This window comes from Silene latifolia, chromosome 11, assembly GCF_048544455.1.
Source record: "Silene latifolia isolate original U9 population chromosome 11, ASM4854445v1, whole genome shotgun sequence".
Taxonomy (NCBI): Eukaryota; Viridiplantae; Streptophyta; class Magnoliopsida; order Caryophyllales; family Caryophyllaceae; genus Silene; species Silene latifolia.
In genome coordinates, this window is record NC_133536.1 from 95,849,410 (window position 1) to 95,867,432 (window position 18,023).

The 18,023-nt window shown below is 38.8% G+C and overlaps 1 non-coding gene across 1 annotated transcript; it reads left to right on the forward strand.

Moving 5' to 3' along the window:
* The first annotated feature begins 3,248 nt into the window (after positions 1–3,248).
* On the forward strand, positions 3,249–3,355 carry LOC141616141 (small nucleolar RNA R71). Its single transcript, XR_012530510.1, has one exon. It is a non-coding gene; the product is annotated as a small nucleolar RNA R71 (small nucleolar RNA).
* The last annotated feature ends 14,668 nt before the right edge of the window (positions 3,356–18,023 follow it).

Here is an 18,023-nt window from a genome sequence, read left to right on the forward strand (position 1 = left end):
TCCTTGCCATTGTATGCTCTTTATCAATTTGATATCAACAAACCAAGATGATTCTTGAATGCTCCTTGATTCTTCAAATTTTAGTCAATTCCTTAATCAATTAGGGATTTTCGGAATTTGCCCCAAACCCTAGAAAATTTACTCAATATGTGCGGAAATTGATGATTAAATGGTCTTTTGTTGCCGAAGGAGTGATTTAATTGGTTTTGAGCAAGTTTTGATTTGATTCTGGTGAATTTCGGTGAGAAATTGATGTTTTTGGACGAGGGGATTGAAGGCTGAAGTGAGGGAAAATGGGTGTGTTTGTGTTTGAAATAGGTAAATGAATTGGGAAGAAGGGAAAAATCTCGTGTTATGCTATGTAGCAGGTCTGGGACGGACGGCTTGAGTTTGGCTCAAGCGAATTTTCTTACGGGAAATTCTGAAAGGGGCAAAGCATGTCTGGGACGGGCGTCTTGAGTCCGGCTCGAGCGGATTCTGGGATGAGACGCTCGAGTCACCTTTGGGATGGGCGGATTTCCTTACAGGGAATTCAGAAAAATTTGAAGCCTCCGAGGACCCACGACTCGATAATAGGATGGGCGTCCTGAGGTTGGAGGACCCGCGTCCTGAGATCAGCTTGGGCAGATTCTTTTACAAAGATTTTCCCAAAACATGAAGCTTCCCAGCTCTCACGACCCAAAGCCAGGACGGGTGTCCTGAGGCTCGAGACGCTCGTCTTGCTCCTCAGCTCCCACGAGCTCAGGTCTGCTCGTGGGGATCCTCTTCTCGTGTCATTCCTTCTTCCTTTCCTTGTTAATTGTTGTTGGTTGCACTATAAAGGGTTGGTTAGCCTAGGCATGTGCCATCCCCACACTTGATCAAATACTACACATTAAAATATATTAAAATCCCTCCCTCACTTGCTCTCATGTCAAAAATCTTATAACAAAGCACGAAAATGCAATGCAAAAATGACAAAAATACAATAAAGGAAATGAAATGCTAGTTAAAGGGGTTAGAATATTTACAAATGGTGTTTTAGGGAGGACTCCACCAAAATCTCCTTCTTGTGAGAGGTATCAAGGGGGCAAAGCCAAGGTGTTGTTGATGTTGCTCAACACCTTGTAGAAGTTGTCAAAGGCTTGTTCATTCTCATGGTAAAGGTCTTGCATAGACTTCTGTGCAGTGATTTCTTCATTGTTGTAGTCCGAGTCAAAGTGATAACAAGGATCTACAAAGCCTTGGTCCAAGGTGATAGCATTTCCAATATAAGGATTGACCAATCCTTCAAATTCATCGTCGCATAGACCACAAACTTCGCTTGCTTTCTCCCCTATGTAGGGTGGTTCATGAGTTGACAAGAGCAACTCTCCTTCCTTGCTATTATGGCCAATGAGGCCTTATTCATTACTTGTCATGATGGGTGAGCTATTCAAGCTCTCATTGTTGTTGTTGAAAATTCCATATGGGCGATGTTTCGTTACCCTTGGCTTGATCTTTGCATAGAGATTCTAACTTCTTCCTATCACTTTCTCGGCTATAGTGATCGACCATGAAGCATGGCTCATCTAATCGGGGATCTCTCATGGTTTTGTCAAGATTGAAAGTAATTGTCTACTCCCCTACTTCAAGTGTGAGCTCTCCATGTTTCACATCGATTACCGCTCCGGCGGTATGCAAGAAAGGTCTTCCTAAGATGGTAGGAATGTTAGAATCCTCCTCCATGTCTACAATGACAAAGTCTACCGGGATGAAGAATTTGCCAATTCTCACGGGCATATCCTCCCATACCTCTAGAGGTATCTTTGTTGATCGATCCGCCATTTGAAGAGTAATGTTAGTGCATTTGAGCTCTCCCACTCCTAGTCTTTCACATACAGAGTATGACATGACACTTACATTTGCTCCAAGATCACACAATGCCTTGTTGATTGTAGTGTCGCCAATGGTATATGGGATAGAAAAACTCCCCGGGTCCTTGAGCTTTGGAGGGGAATTCCCTTGTATAATTGCACTACTCACTTTGGTAAAGGCAATAGTCTCCAACTTTCGGATGGATTTCTTCTTAGTAAGAATATCCTTTATGTACTTTGCATAAGCCGGAACATGATTGATCAATTCCGTGAATGGGATTGAGACTTCTAAGTTCTTCACAATTTCCATGAACTTTCCAAGTTGCTCATCAAGCTTAGGCTTAGCTTGGCGACTTGGGAATGGAAGTCTAATCACAATAGGCTCCTTATCAACATTCTTGGCCTTTTCTTCATTTATCTTCTTTGAAATTTCATTGGTATTGGCTCTAGTACTTTAGAGTTCTCCACAACTCTTTGCTTGCTACTATCATCCACAATATCTTCATCAATTGGCCTCTTCGGCCCCTCATATCTTGTACCACTCCTCAAATGGATGGTACTAACTGTTTCATGTCTTGGGGGGTTACTTTGAGGAGGTAATTGCCCCTTTTGTCTTTGGGAGCTAGAAGATGCTAGTTGAGTCATTTGAGTCTCTAACATTTTGGTGTAGACAAGTATGTTGTTGATGGTGGTTTCTTTAACTTGGCTATCTTTTTGCATTTGGGTGAAGAATTCTTGTTGGTTTTTTTGCATTTGGAGGACTGCCTTTTGAACATCAAAGCTTCGGTCATTGGATTGGTTGTAGGAAGGTTGATTTTGATATCCTTGGCTTTGGTTGAAAAAGGGTCTTTGAGTTGGATTTCTCATTGGAGGTGGGGTGTATGTTGGTTGAGGATTTTATACATTTTGGCTCTTGTATGAGAGATTTGGATGGAATTTGGTATTCTCATTGTAGTAGTTGGAAGAAGGGGTGCCATTCTTGTATGCTTGGAAAGAATTCACTTGTTCATTTGTTCCCCTACATTCGTTTTGATCATGTCCCAAGGTTCCACAACTTTCACATACTCCATTTGGGATTGAGGATGATGCCATCCTAGCATTGACATGTTGTTTGGGTGATTTGGAAGCTTCATCATGCTTAGCCATGGCTTTCTCAAACTTCATGTTGATGGTGTCAATATGAGTACTTAGTTGAGCACCCAATTGTGTGATGGAATCTACCTCATGCTTTCCTCCTCTATGGCCATTCGAGGCCTACTATATTGGGAATTATGAACCGCCATCTCTTCGATTTTGGCCCATGTTTGGTTGTCATCAACTTCGGTAAACCTCCCATGGGATCCCATATTAAGCACATTGCGTGAGTCTTCATATAAGCCATTCCAAAACTATTGTACAAGGAACCACTCACTAAGTCCATGGTGTGGAAAAGAACGACAAGTGTCCTTAAATATCTCCCATGCTTCATATAATGATTCCTCATCCCTTTGTTTGAACCCGGTGATTTGGGCTCTCAACATGTTAGTCTTTTCCGGAGGATAGAATTTCTTGTAGAAGGCAAGTGCTAACTTCTTCCATGAATCAATACCAAGGGTAGCCTTGTCTAGGCTCTTTAACCATTGCTTTGCGGTACCAATCATGGAAAAAGGAAATAATACCCATCGGATTTGGTCTTGAGTAACTCTGGTTTGAGAAATTGCATCACAATAGTCACAAAAAGTCTCCATATATAAATGAGGATCCTCACTAGGCATCCCTCCAAATTTACTTCTCTCAACTAATTGTATGAATGCGGATTTGGCAAAGAAATTACCGGTTAAATGTGGTGGTGTAGGAGTACCGTTCGGTAGGTTCTCCTCGGTTGGTACGGAATGAGATGAAAATTTAGGCATTGTGGGTTGATTTTGTGGTTGGTTTTGAATTGTGTTATCCTCTCCTTCTTTTGAAAAATGGTTGACAAACTCAATGTTATTTGGTTGAATTTCCACAATCTCTCCAATACCCACAACTCTTGAAGTACCTCTAGCAACTCTTCTATTGTTGGTTAAGCTCCTTTCAATCTCGAAATCAATAGGTAATGGATTACCTTGTGATCTCCGAGTCATGCAAAATATCAAACAACTAGAAAACAATTAGAACAACCTTGAGGAGATTGACTTCCCCAAGGTAAAGAAAGACACAACTAAAAACAATTAACGAAAATTAAATCAATTGAACACTGTCCCCAGCAACGGCGCTATTTTTGGCGTGTCGTTATTGCTCGTCATTAAAGCTTTCAACCAAAAAAAAATTTATATCTTTACAAACTACTCTTAGTAGAGTGATAAGTAAAGGCCGAATCCCAAGGGACGGGTATCAATTTAAGATTTCAATTGCAAGTAGTTATGTCTTAAGGTGTCACAAATTTGGGTTGAGATGAGATGTGGTCTAAACTAATCAAAAGATGAATGTAAATTAACGAAAACAAAGTAAAACAATTAAAGGGGTTTGTAAACAATTGACTAAGGGCACTAGGGTGTCATGGGTTCGTAAGGGAATCATGGAAATAGATCATATAAACATGTTCTCAAATAATAGCAAGCAACTTATTGTTGTGATGGAATCGAGTTAGTGTATATCTTACAATTCCTAGAAAGATTTAGGTCCCGGAGCAGAGTCGATCAAGACTTTACATCACCTACAAGTCGGCTTAGTCTCTTCCTATTCAACTCTATGCATGGTCTAACAAGGCTTGAGTTGGTTTATATCTTACAAGCCTCATTGAAAAGATAAGTGATGGGTAAAAAATGCAAGGTTTCATAGTCTAGCATTTCATGAAACATAACATGTGCATAGGTTGAAATCACAACAGGCAAGCAATTAATTATGAAAGCATATTAGATTAAGCATAGATCTAATCCCATAATTGATTCCCCTAGTTCCCCATTAACCCTAGCTTAAGAGACTATTCACTCATGATGAAGTCTAACATGCTAATAAGGATGTCAATCATATTAGCAAAGCAAAACATGATGAATAAGTAATGGAAATAACAATAATTAAGCAAAGGTAAAAAGGGATTATACCAACTTGAGATAATCCAAATAATAAAGAAAAGAATAATAGAAGGAAATTTGATGATTGATGGAGAGTTGTCAATCCTCCAATAAACCCCAAATAATCTTCTAATTACCCAACTAAAACTAAGAACAATTGAGAGATTAAGGAAAGAAGATGTGATTAATATTGAAATGTGTATTACAACTTTGATTAACACTAAATTAAGAGATTTAGAAGGAGATTAGAACTTGATTCTAAGATTGATTATGATAAGATGCTAATCTAGGTTGTACAATAGGGTATTTATACTAAAATTAAGTACCAGGATTAGGGTTACTAAGGGCTTAAATGACGATTAAGACCCTAAGAGAAGCTTGATAATTTGCAACTCCCGAGGGACATGCGCGGCCTGAGTAGCAACTCCCCAGGGCTACGCGCGTCCTGGCTTGAAGTATGCTCGGGTCTGTAAGGGGATCCGCTCAACAGGGACTCGGGACGCTCGGATCCTGGGTCTGGGACGTGCGGCTTGAGCTCAGGACGCTCGGATCCTAGGACAAGGTTCTTCTCTTGTTCTTACCTTCCTTACATTCCGTGGGGACTGTCTTAGGGATGCACGGATCTTTTATCATTGCCCAATTCACTTGATTTATTTGCTTAGGCTTCTAGTGTTGGTCTCTTCTTTGATGCTTGGTCATTAGATGGGATCCATTTAGCTCTATTTTGCTCCATAAATGCAAGGCTAGCAATTTTCTCCTACTAAGGACACAAAACCTCAAAGAATATGCAAAATAGGGAACTAAAGATAAGAAATGACCCTAATAGATGCTAGAAAGCATGGGAACGAGGTTAATTCGGGGACTAAATGTGCTCAAATATGAGTCACATGAAACATCCCCAAACGAACCTTTGCTTTTCCCGAGTAAAGAGGTGACTAAAACTATGACCTTTATTTAAACTAACCTACTAATATAGCCGATGTGTGACAATTAGCGGGTCTCCCTCCGCCCCTTCAACTCACAACAAGACATCCATGAGGTAAGATGCCTCCTCGCAAGCCAAGGCGGGGCTTGCCAAAATGGCGATACATCCAAGCATTAAGCACACAAGACAAGTAATGGATGCATCTACAAAAAGGAATAGCCACTTTTCTCATCTAAGTGGCGGATATTATCTAAGAGGGAAGCAATCTAAGGGTATACACTCCATTATAGATATGGTTTCTTTAAGTTACTAAGCCTAGGAGGATACCAACAAATCACCTCCAAGTTGTGTCAAGCTAGGGTACCTTTGTCCTCAATCGCTAAATGCTTTTGTCAAAAGTAGACTCCCTATGGTGTTCCAAACACTGTAGGATCGCGGAATTCCCCTTCTTGCCTAGACAAGAAGAAGTGTCGTCCCCTCTCCACCATGCACAAACGTGGAATCATTGGATAAAGGGATCAATATGCTTTTGAGTTTCATAATGGGAGCTTGCTCTTGATTATGTTATTCCCCCCAATTTCTTGTGGCATTTGACATTTTTGAGAATAATTTCATGCCATTTCTTTGATGTTTGGCATTTTGATACTTGACAATTTTTAATTTTTGCATTTTTTGAACATTTTCAAAGTCACCCTAATTTGTAACGAGGGTGCTTTTATTTAAGCATAGGAGTTCTCATTTTTGTACAATTCTTTTCTTTGATGCAATTTGTGCAAACTTCTTGATTTTAATTTTGATGCTTGAACTGAAATTGAGAATTTTTGTACCCATTCTCTTTTTGTGTGAAAGATATGATAGAAGTGGAAGATGGTTGCATGGTTTCAAGGGTCACCTTGGAATAAACGGTAGCCAAGGAGTTATCACGCCACAACGTACTCTTGACTAGGCCTTAATCCATGGGTCAAAGGATACTAGCATGACACATCCTAGGGTGTTTTTGAGGTATTCTAATGAGCAAAGTCTCAAGAAGAAAAAGTATCACAAGGGCCTTATATACAATTATCAAGCTTCCCAAATAGATGTTTTCACGAAATTTTTCCTAGAATGCAACTACATGCCATGATGCAACTAACATATATACAACCTAATGCAAATCCTTCTATTAACTAGTATGCCATATAAACTAAATAAAACTCCTAACAACACATTGGTTTGTACCGCATCAACAAAAATAAAGCCACATTGTCATTAACATATAAAAGGAGGAAGGAGATTTGGAAAGATCATACCATGCGGTCTTCTATTTTCTTCATGCCTCGAATGTGGCGTAGTCGGTCCAATGTGATAAGAGTGACAAACAAGTACAAATATATACAATATGTACAATTCTACACTACAAAGGAATGAACATGTTTTTGGATTTTTGAGAATTTTTCAAAATTTTATGGTTTTTGTTTTTATGAAATAAAAGCACATATTTTTGAGCTTTTCGATATTTTTTCAATTTTTATCATTTTTTCGATTTTTGAAAGGCTAAGTTAGAATTTCCCATCCCCATACTAGTATGGGCATTGTCCTCAATGGCCAATACGATAGAAAATTATACAATGCAATCTATATGAAAATGCATGATTTCTAAACTAGTATGCAAGCTATATGACATATATAACAAGTGATGCAATCTAATCTATCCTATATGATGCATGCTTTCGATTAATTGGAGAGCCAATTTGAATTGACTCGTATCCCTTGTGAGTGAACTGCCCCAAACCGAACAAGACACTATTTCTAGTCTAGAAAAGAGGGGAAGTTCAAGCACAAGGCAAGAATACAATGCATGAATTCTAATTTGTCATTTTGGATTTTGCAAATGGGAACAAAATATGAAGCACCTAAATGGAACCGAGGTGGGAGTCATTTGAATGGTCCTAGGACACAAAAAATATCAAGAGCCAAGAATGACTCTACAAATAATCAAGATAAAGATTAAAAACATGATATAAAGACAAAGCTAAAGGAGGGGTAGGAGACTCACAATGTAATATGTTGAAGCTAAGCAATCAACTCCACACTTGTTGTATCCTCTATTAAGCCTTGTCAACCTTCAATTGTCGCACATTGTGACATGATCATCACCGGCCTCATCATTGCCATCATCATTATCGAAAATATCATCATCATCATCAATTTTATCATTATCAACCTCCATTGGACCGGAGGATTCACCAACTTCATCGTCATCGGAACTCGAACTTTGCTCTTCTTCTTGGCATGAACCAATACCTTCCTCATCATCAACAACAACAACCTCCTTTCCAGAAACTATTTGTGGGTTGGTAATGAGCAATTGCGACTGTTCTGGACAGAATAGAGAGGATTTGCAGAAACTATTTGTGGGGTGGTAATGAGCAATTCCAAAAAATGCCTAATGTTGCCTGGGAGAAAGTTTGTTGTGATAAGAAATATGGGGGTCTTGGAATTGTGCACTGCAGGAAGTGGAACTTGGCTATGTTGGGTAAGTTTGTATGGTGGTTGGTATCCAAGGCTGATCATATGTGGATCAAGTGGGTGAATCATATTTACATCAAGGGGCAGGACTGGCTCTCTTACAACCCACCTGTTCATTCAAGCTGGTCTTGGCGTATGATTTGCAAGACAAAGGATAAATTGAAAGTAGGATTTTGTGCAGGGACCTGGAATGAGCAACATGGTTACTCAGTTTCTAGTGGTTACCAGTGGTTGCAAGGACTTCAGGTTAAGGTGAATTGGTCTCCTCTGATTTGGAATAAAGTTAATATGCCTAAGCATGCTTTTCTTGGGTGGATTGCTGTTCAGCAGAAGCTACTGACCAAGGATAGGCTTCTTAAGTTTGGGATTATCACTGATGGTTAATGTGATGTGTGCCTGGCTCACATTGAGACGCACCAGCATATTCTATATGACGGTGTGTTTAGTGCTATGTGCTGGAGTCAGCTGAAGACTTGGCCAGGGATCAGCATGCCTAATTCTGGCATTCTGGACTGGAGTATATGTTGGAGATGTAGGTCATTGATGAAGAAACAAATTGTCTTTGCTGCTATCCTTGCAATGGTGTACCATATATGGCAAGCACGGAATCTGTGCAGAATTGAACTTCGTCTACCTAAGCCTGAGGTGATTCTTGCTAGGGTGAAGGTTGATATTCAGTTGCGAGGGCAATGTATAACTTGGCGTATTAAGTTTCAACAGATGCCTTGGGCACCATGGGCTAGTCTTGTTTGATTGTGTATGTTAGTAGGTGTCGCATTAAGAATGATGTACTGGTGACTATGTAATCTGAACTCTTAATTATTCTAATATATTTCACATTTCACCAAAAAAAAAAAACACTTCCTTATCCGCCCAACTAGGCAAAGGACATGAAGAATCAAGAAGTCCTTGCTTAGCAAGATGTAGTAATGGCGGATATTGGGCTCGATAAGCATTCACCTGGTCATCATAAGCCTCTCTATGCATGTGTTGCATCAATTAGGTCAACTAATCATTGCCTACCACAATATTAGAGCCACATGGTTTAAACTCTTGGTAGGAGGAGGGCTTTGCAATCGGATCCCTTTGTTGCTTGATTATCAATTCGGCTTCTTTGGAGACGGGAATGAGGTAGTTTGGTCTATGGGCATAGATACGGCAAATCTTGGTGGGCAAGACAATGGACTTGGCTTCCTTGATGAGCCATTCAAATTTATGGTCAAGATTGTCATTTTTGACCCAATGAAACTTGTTGATCAAATTACTCATGTCAAGAAGGTTGGTTCCCTTAACCGGTTTGTAGGTGTTATCCTTGTTGAACTCCGGGTTAAAGTGTTTAGCTAACCTTGTTACCAAGCCCCCATTTACAATAAAGGCCACTCCCTCTTTCCCATTATCAATCTCTAACCAGCGCTCAATCAATAATTGAAGAATGTTGTAATTTCGGGTGGACTTTCCATTAATATTCAAGAAGGACTCGAGGTAGACAAACTCGAGTTCGGTGAAGTGGTTGGCGCCTTTCCTAGCAATTAAAGTATTGGCCACAAACTTCTGCCAAGTTCTTATGCCCGGATGGTGAACATACAAAGCACGACACTCCCGGAAGGAATCAAATTTACGACCGGGTATAGCTTTCCATAGGGGTGCGGCATCATACTTCAAAGGCTTCTTTTCAAAATGATCATATCTCGTAAGACCAAACACTTTACCAAATTCACCCTTAAGCATTCTTCTACTCTCGTTCTCAAGTCGGAACTCAACATAATTCCGAGTCTCTACCTTGTACTCCCTCAAAGAGCTTATGAACTCCATGGTCAATGAGGGGTAAGTCAATTCATTCATATCAAATAGGGTTTTCAACTTCATGGACTCGAAAAATGCTCTAGATTGCTCAAGTACACCCAATTTTTGCAAAGTATCTTGACAAATAAACTTTGTAGCTAAAACTTTCTTTTTGGCAAGGGATAGAAATGCAGTCCTATGTTTGTCGGATAAGAAAGTTACCTCCGGAAAGTTTGGCAATTGTTCTACAACCAGAGTAGAAGGGGTAGCTTCCTCAATGGGATGGACGATTTCTTGGACCTCCTCCCTTGGTTGAGCTACTACCAAAGCTTTTGATGCGAGAAGAGCTTGTTGCCTCTTTGACAAATTTGGGGTTTTAGGTACCTTAGTTACACCTTTAGTCCTTGCCATTGTATTCTCCTTATCAATTTGGTATCAACAAACCAAGATATTCCTTGAATGCTCCTTGATTCTTCAAACTTCAATCAATTCCTCAATCAATTGGGGATTTTCGAAATTTTTCCCAAACCCAAGAAAATTGATTTAATTTATGAGGAAATTGATGATTAAATGGTCTTTTGTTGATGAAGGAGTGATTTCATTTTGTTTTGAGCAAGTTTTATTTTGATTGTGGTGAATTTTGGTGAGAAATTGATGTTTTTGGATGAGGGGATTGAAGGTTGGAGTGAGGGAAAATGGTTGTGTTTGTGTTCTGAAAGATGGAAATGAATTGGGAAGAAGGAAGAGTCCCCTGTTTTGTTTATGTATCAGGTCTGGGACGCTCGGATTTGGGTCAGGACGCGCGGATTTCCTTGCGGGAAATTCTGAAAGAGCAAGGCAGGTCTGGTACACGCGACTTGAGCTCAGCTCGAGCGGATTTTCAATGAGACACTCGTCTCCCCTCTAAGATGTGCATATTTTTGTCCAGTTAAATTTTATAAGTTTGAAGCTTCCCAGGACCCGCGGCTCGATAGTAGGACGAGCGTCCTGAAGTTGGAGGACGAGCGTCCTGAGCTCGGCTTGTGCAGATTTTCTTACAGGACTTCCTCTCACAATTTGAAGCCTCCCAGCTCCCACGTCCCGACAGTAAGACGCGCGGATCAGGTCTGGAGACGCTCGTCTTACTCTTAGCTCCCACGAGCTCAGGTCTGCTCGTGGGGATTCCTCTTCCCGTGTCATTCTTTTTTCCTTTCCTTTTTAAATGTTGTGGGTTGCACTATAAAGGCTTTGTTAGCCTAGGCATTTACCATCCCCACACTTGATCAAACACTACACATTAAAACACGTTAAAATACCTCCCTCACTTGCTCTCATGTCAAAAATCTTGTAACAAAGCACAAAAAAACAAATCCAAAAATGATAATGATGCAATAATGGAAATGAAATGCTAGTTAAGGGGTTAGAATATTTACAAATGGTGGTTTAGGGAGGCCTCCACCAAACACTCCTTGTGAGAGGTATCAAGGGGACAAAGCCAAGGTGTTGTTGATGTTGCTCAACACCTTGTAGAAGTAGTCGAAGGCTGGCTCATTTTCATGATAAAGATCTTGAATAGACCTTTGTGCATCATTTTATTCATTGTTGTAGTCCAAGTCAAAGTGATGACAAGGATCAACAAAGCCTTGGTCTAAGGTCATAGCGTTTCCAATATAAGGATTGACCAATCCTTCAAATTCATTGTCCCATAGACCACAAACTTCATTTGCTTTCTCCCCTATGATGGGTGGTTCATGAGTTGGCAAGAGCAACTCTCCTTCCTTGTTATCACGGCCAATGAGGCCTTCTTCATTACTTGTCATGATGGGATAGCTATTCAAGCTCTCATTAGTGTTGTTGAAACTTCCATGCTCTCCGAATAGAGCTACATGGATGTCATCGGCTTTCTTCTTCCATATGGGTGATGTTTTGTTACCCTTGGCTTGATCTTTGTATAGAGGTTCTAACTTCTTCCTATCACTTTCTCGGCTATAGTGATCGACCATGAAGCATGGCTCATGTAGTCGGGGAGCTCTCATAGTTTTGTCAAGATTGAAAGTAATTGTCTCATCCCCTACTTCAAGTGTGAGTTCTCCATGTTTAACATCGATTACCGCTCCGGCGGTATGCAAGAAAGGTCTTCCTAAGATGATAGAATGGTTCAAAACCGTCCTTAAATCTTAAAAAAACCGTCCTAAAATCACCCGTCCTCGTTGCCTAAGAGGACGGTTAGAGTGAAGTCAAACCGTCCTCTTTTATTTTTAAAAAGAGGACGGTTGTTGATTTGAACCGTCTTCTTTTCATTTACAAAGAGGACGGCTGCGCCTCTCAACCGTCTTGTTTTAAATTCATGGCGCGCGTAATTTTTGCGCCAACTTCGGGACGCTTTCTCTTGGAACCGTCTTCTACACAATTTTTTTTGAAATGAAGTTAGCGCGAATTTATAAATATTTCCCGCACAATTATGGCGCGCATCCATGCTCTTTGACAACTAGATTTTTGAAATGGAAATTGTTTGATTCATACCCTATACGACAATAGTCGTATAGCTTAAACATTATATCCGACTACATTTCACCAATTCTTACATTTATACTCTAAATCCAACCAAGCAAAATGGAATAAGGTTTGAACCTCCAAAATACAAACTATCAAGAATTAATTTTTTAACACAAGCACTAACAAGTTAAGCCTAAATACTTTAGACGTTGCCATCAAATACTTGCGCCTTAAACTCCAATGCATATTTAGCCCAAATTGACCGCACCTCATCAATTTGCTCAACCAAGTATGTCTTTGGGGCTTTAATCATGAACTACATACAAAGTAACCAAAAAACACAATTACAATTATTTACATATCAACACGTATAATTTATATAAAATGAAGTTAATATTGAAACAAAAGATACAAATGAAAGGACGCACACGTGGAATAATATTAATATATCGCCCTTTGATGATCTCCAACATATATCGGCTTTTCTTTACGTACCCTGCCCTCCACCCTCTTCCCCTCCCAATACCTCTTTCTTCCATATCGAAACAATGAAATTGTTATTAGATATAAAAAGTTGGAAAGAATCATTCTCACCTGCTTTCCTTCAGGTACAACATTTATATCATCATTCGATTCGTGAAAGATGAAGGAATGACTAAAAATCTAAACAGTGATAATCAGGAGGTATAAAGCATAGACAGGGTAAATACCATAGCCGCTCAACAGTCGAAGCAACATATTGTCTGAAATTGCTTGGCTTCAGAACCTAAAAACATCCTAGAGTAAATTAAAACGCATAAGAAAGAGCAAAGATCCCATCGCCAACCAGTTGACAGAACCTACAGATTTTATCGGTGATTTTCTCACCAGGTATTTGTAAAACCAATATCGTTCTCCATCAATCTAAATATCAGAAATATGTAAGAATAACAATTGCTAATTAAAAAGAGATTACAAGCTTAACAATATTAAGCAGGTAAGCACTTGCTTCGCTTGCATATGCATCCAAAATAGAACTCTCAGCCAAACCTTGGCTTCACGTGACCCGCTGCAAACAATCAGGCATGATTAGCTAAGCTTATATTCAGTCTGATATAATTTAGAGATACTTCTACACTATTCTATTAGAGTAACAGCCCTACTTATTCATTGACGGTGATGAAAAACGTGGTACAGTAGTAACTAGTAAGTGATTATTTTCAAGTTAATCTAATAAGCTAAGTACACAACGAGAACATTTTAAGCTTAGATTCCTTAACTGTAATTACCTTGCTTTGTAATTGCCATGAGTTCTCTTCAGTTAAGGAAGCTAGCCCAACATATGCACCGTCAGCTAGAGTATAGTCTTCATCAGAGTAACTGCACAGTATCGGAACTATTAGACTTTCAGGTTAACAAAGGCAAATTTTTTTTGTTTACAACATAATTTTGAGAAAAGAAACAAGGATATAGTAATTATCCATTGTACCAACCAATCGTAAACCAGTAATCTACTAGAGATATTTCCCCGTTGATCCGATATTGGAAAATCTTCTGAAGCAGGAAAAGAGTAAGTCCAGCTTTCTGTTTCAGTAAACAACTGCAGCATTATCGTTGTCAAAGTGTTGTATAATTAAAAAAACAATTGCTCCATACTAAGATATCGGTGCCTTAGAAAGCCAAAAATTGGGAGAAGATATATTAACCTGCTCTTTAGCATCCTCCCACAACCAATTCCAATCAAATCCCAGATTGTTTAGAATGTTCCCTCCAATATTCACGTAAACCCATAGAAATGAGTATGATGGTAGAGTAATAAGGTAATTAGTTTAATTTATCACCATTATTGGAGTAAACAAAGAGGTCCTGATTATAATGTTCCCTCCAATATTCGCGTAAACCCATAGAAATGAGTATTATTCTTCCCCAGCTTATTGTAGTTTATTAGTTCATTGTAGTAAATAGCATAGATTTACTTGCCATTTGATGGTTCTACAATTCTACCCCTAAAAAAGGTACACATAAATATCGACATAATCTTGTAAGGGTATAATCCCTTCTATTATAAACGGGTTTAGGTGAGTACACAAGACTAATTGCTTAATTGCTTTGCTTGAGAATGTCTCGTTGTTGGAAAATACTTTTCCATCTTCATTAATTGTTTACTCTAATTTTCCAATTTTTTTACTTCAATAATGATGATTAAACCAATATTCAATTTAAAAGAGCTCCAGATTACACCAATATTCAATCAGCATTACACCGATATTCAATATTTATTCAATGCTGTAATCATAATACTTCAGTTTCCAAGGAAACTAAAATCTTTAAATTTGCCGATTAGTATTATGGAGAACATTTGTGGGCCGCTCTATAATCTCGAAGTCTCGAAAATGTAATGATTAGTTTAATTTATATAGTTAAGTTAATTAAAAAAATATTGAGAACAAGAATTGCGGATTTCAGTGATGATTCTTTGGGGGAAAACATTAACGTTTTTGAAAAAAAAAGTAAAGAAGAATTACAGATTTTGGGAATTAACTGAGAGACAATGAAGGGGAAAAGCGGAGTAGATAGTGTATGAGAATGGTGGAGTTTCAGAGGACAGAGCCGATTTGGCAAAAACGAGTATATATATCAATTGTCGAAGCTAAACGCTTTTGAATGCCTTCATCGATCAGAGATGGGCATGGTGTAATGGTGATTATGGAGGCGTGGAAAAGATGAGTTAGTTGTAGTAGAGAACGATTAAGGGAGTTAGGGAGATACTATCCCACCAGCTTTGCTCCCACATGTTGGCTTCAGTTTAGTGACACTGATCGACAATCAAGACTGTGACAAACAATGTAGTTAATGCGAGCATAATATGAGTTGATAAGCTAGTGCCTGAACATACTCTCTTAAGGGGGAGCAGCCTCAACATTATGGTACAATTTGCTCATGTATGGTCGTACCCTACTTCTCGTTTTATTGATGACGAAGAACTAAGTTCATCAGATCACAAGTCACTAAATGCTTCTCATTCATTGAATTGTCCATTATTTATTAGCAAATTGTCGATCATTTTGATTTGTTCAAATGACTTGTTTTGTATGGCAGACTGATTTACTTATGACCTATCCAAAGTAGTTACTCATATTATATACATATTAGCTAGAGAACCTCTTCCAACAATTTCTTTCTACCATTCTACCCAAGACACATCAATAATCTAAAAATTTTCCATTATAAGGGTCAGTCTCATGAGAATCTACATATAAAACCGTCTTACGAAAGAGCGTGTAGTAAGAAAGTTTCATAAATTCAGCAAGATGATCAATTACACACATAAGTTTGAAAGCCTTGTACTTCCAATAAAACCATATTACACCTAAAACAAATATAACTAAATCCAAGAACAAAGATTAATCTTAAAACCCACATATACCCTTGATTCTTTCCTTCACTTTTACCACCACATAATCCTGCTAAATCACTGCATAATTCCGATTACCAAGAAACAAACATTTTAAAATCTCACTAGCAAACAAAGGCGGGAATTACGCCAGTAAAGTGATTGTCGGCTAAGTTAATATAATTGAGTTTCTTCATATTTTTAATCCCACTTGGAATGTCCCCAGATAACTCATTATTATGCAAATCTAACACTCCTAACTCCCTCAATTTCACTATAGACCACAACAACTGCCCCGAAAACTTATTATCATATTTACAAAAACGGAGCAGCAAAAATAAGTTAAATAAACGAATTATCAGGTATTAAATAGCGAATATGATATGCAGAATTCATTTGATTGTTCAAATATGGTGTTTACGAAATCAATTTGTACTAAATAAACGAATTATCGAGTACTAAATGAAGAAGCAGTACCTCGGTATATAAGGAGATGATAGAAGCCGATCGGTTTTGTTGGCGTTAGGGCAACGATGAAGGACAACGTGGCGGATTGCGAGGCGCGCTGTTGGTGGCGGATTGGGAGGTGCGCTGGTGGTGGCGTCAGGGTAAGCGACCATGGTTTATGCTATAGGTTATAAAGAGTGTTTGTATTGAATAAGATGATGGAGTAACACGTAGTGGGGAATTTTGATGGTCACTATTAAAAAATAAGAGGACGCTTCTATTAAATAACCGTCTTGTATATTAATAAGAAGACGGTTTTTTGACCAACCGTCTTTGTTACATTTACAACGAGGACGGTTATCTTTATTACCCGTCCTAAGTATGTAATCATTAATGGCGCCATTTTTTTTTACTGATTTAAGATGGTCCCGTCTCCAACCGTCCTCTAAGCAGCGTCCTCTTAGCCTAAAATTGTAGTAGTGAATTGGAATTCTCCTCCATGTCTACAATGACAAAGTCTACCAGGATGAAGAATTTGCCAACTCTCATGGGCAAATCCTCCCATACCCCTAAAGGTATCTTTGTTGATCGATCCGCCATTTGAAGAGTAATGTTGGTGCATTTTAGCTCTCCCATTCCTAGTCACTTACATACCGAGTATGGCATGACACTTACACTTGCTCCAAGATCACATAATGCTTTGTTGATTGTAGTGTCGCCAATGGTATATGGGATAGAAAAATTTCCCGGATCTTTGAGCTTTGGAGGGGAACTCCCTTGAAGAATAGCACTACTCACTTTGGTAAAGGCAATAGTCTCCAACTTTCGGATTGATTTCTTTTTGGTAAGAATATCCTTCATGTACTTTGCATAAGCCGGAACATGATTGATCAATTCCGTGAATGGGATTGAGACTTCTAAGTTCTTCACAATTTCTATGAACTTTCCAAGTTGCTCATCAAACTTAGGCTTAGCTTGGCGACTTAGGAATGGAAGTCTAATCACAATTGGATTTTTCTCAGTTTCCTTGGCCTTCTCTTCATTTTTCTTCTTTGAAAGTTCATTGGTAGTAGGGTCTACTACCTTAGAGTTCTCCACAACTCTTTGCTTGCTACTATTATTCGCAATATGTTCATCAATTGGCCTCTTCGGCCCCTCATAACTTGTACCACTCCTCAAATGGATGGCATTAATCGTTTCATGTCTTGGGGGGTTACCTTGAGGAGGTAATTACCCCTTTTGTCTTTGGGAGCTAGAAGATGCTAATTGGGTCATTTGAGTCTCTAACATTTTGGTGTGGGCAAGTATGTTGTTGATGGTGATTTCTTTATCTTAGCTATCTTTTTGCATTTGGTTGAAGAATTCTTGTTGGTTCTTTTGCATTTGGAGGACCGATTTTTGAACATCAAAGCTTTGGTAATTAGATTGGTTGTAGGAAGGTTGATTTTGATATCCTTGTCTTTGGTTGAAAAAGGGTCTTTGAGTTGAATTTCTCATTGGAGGTGGGGTGTATGTTGGTTGAGGATTTTGAACATTTTGGTTGTTGTATGAAAGATTTGGATGGAATTTGGTATTCTCATTATGGTAGTTGGAATAAGGGGTGCCATTCTTATATACTTGGAAAGCATTCACTTGTTCATTTG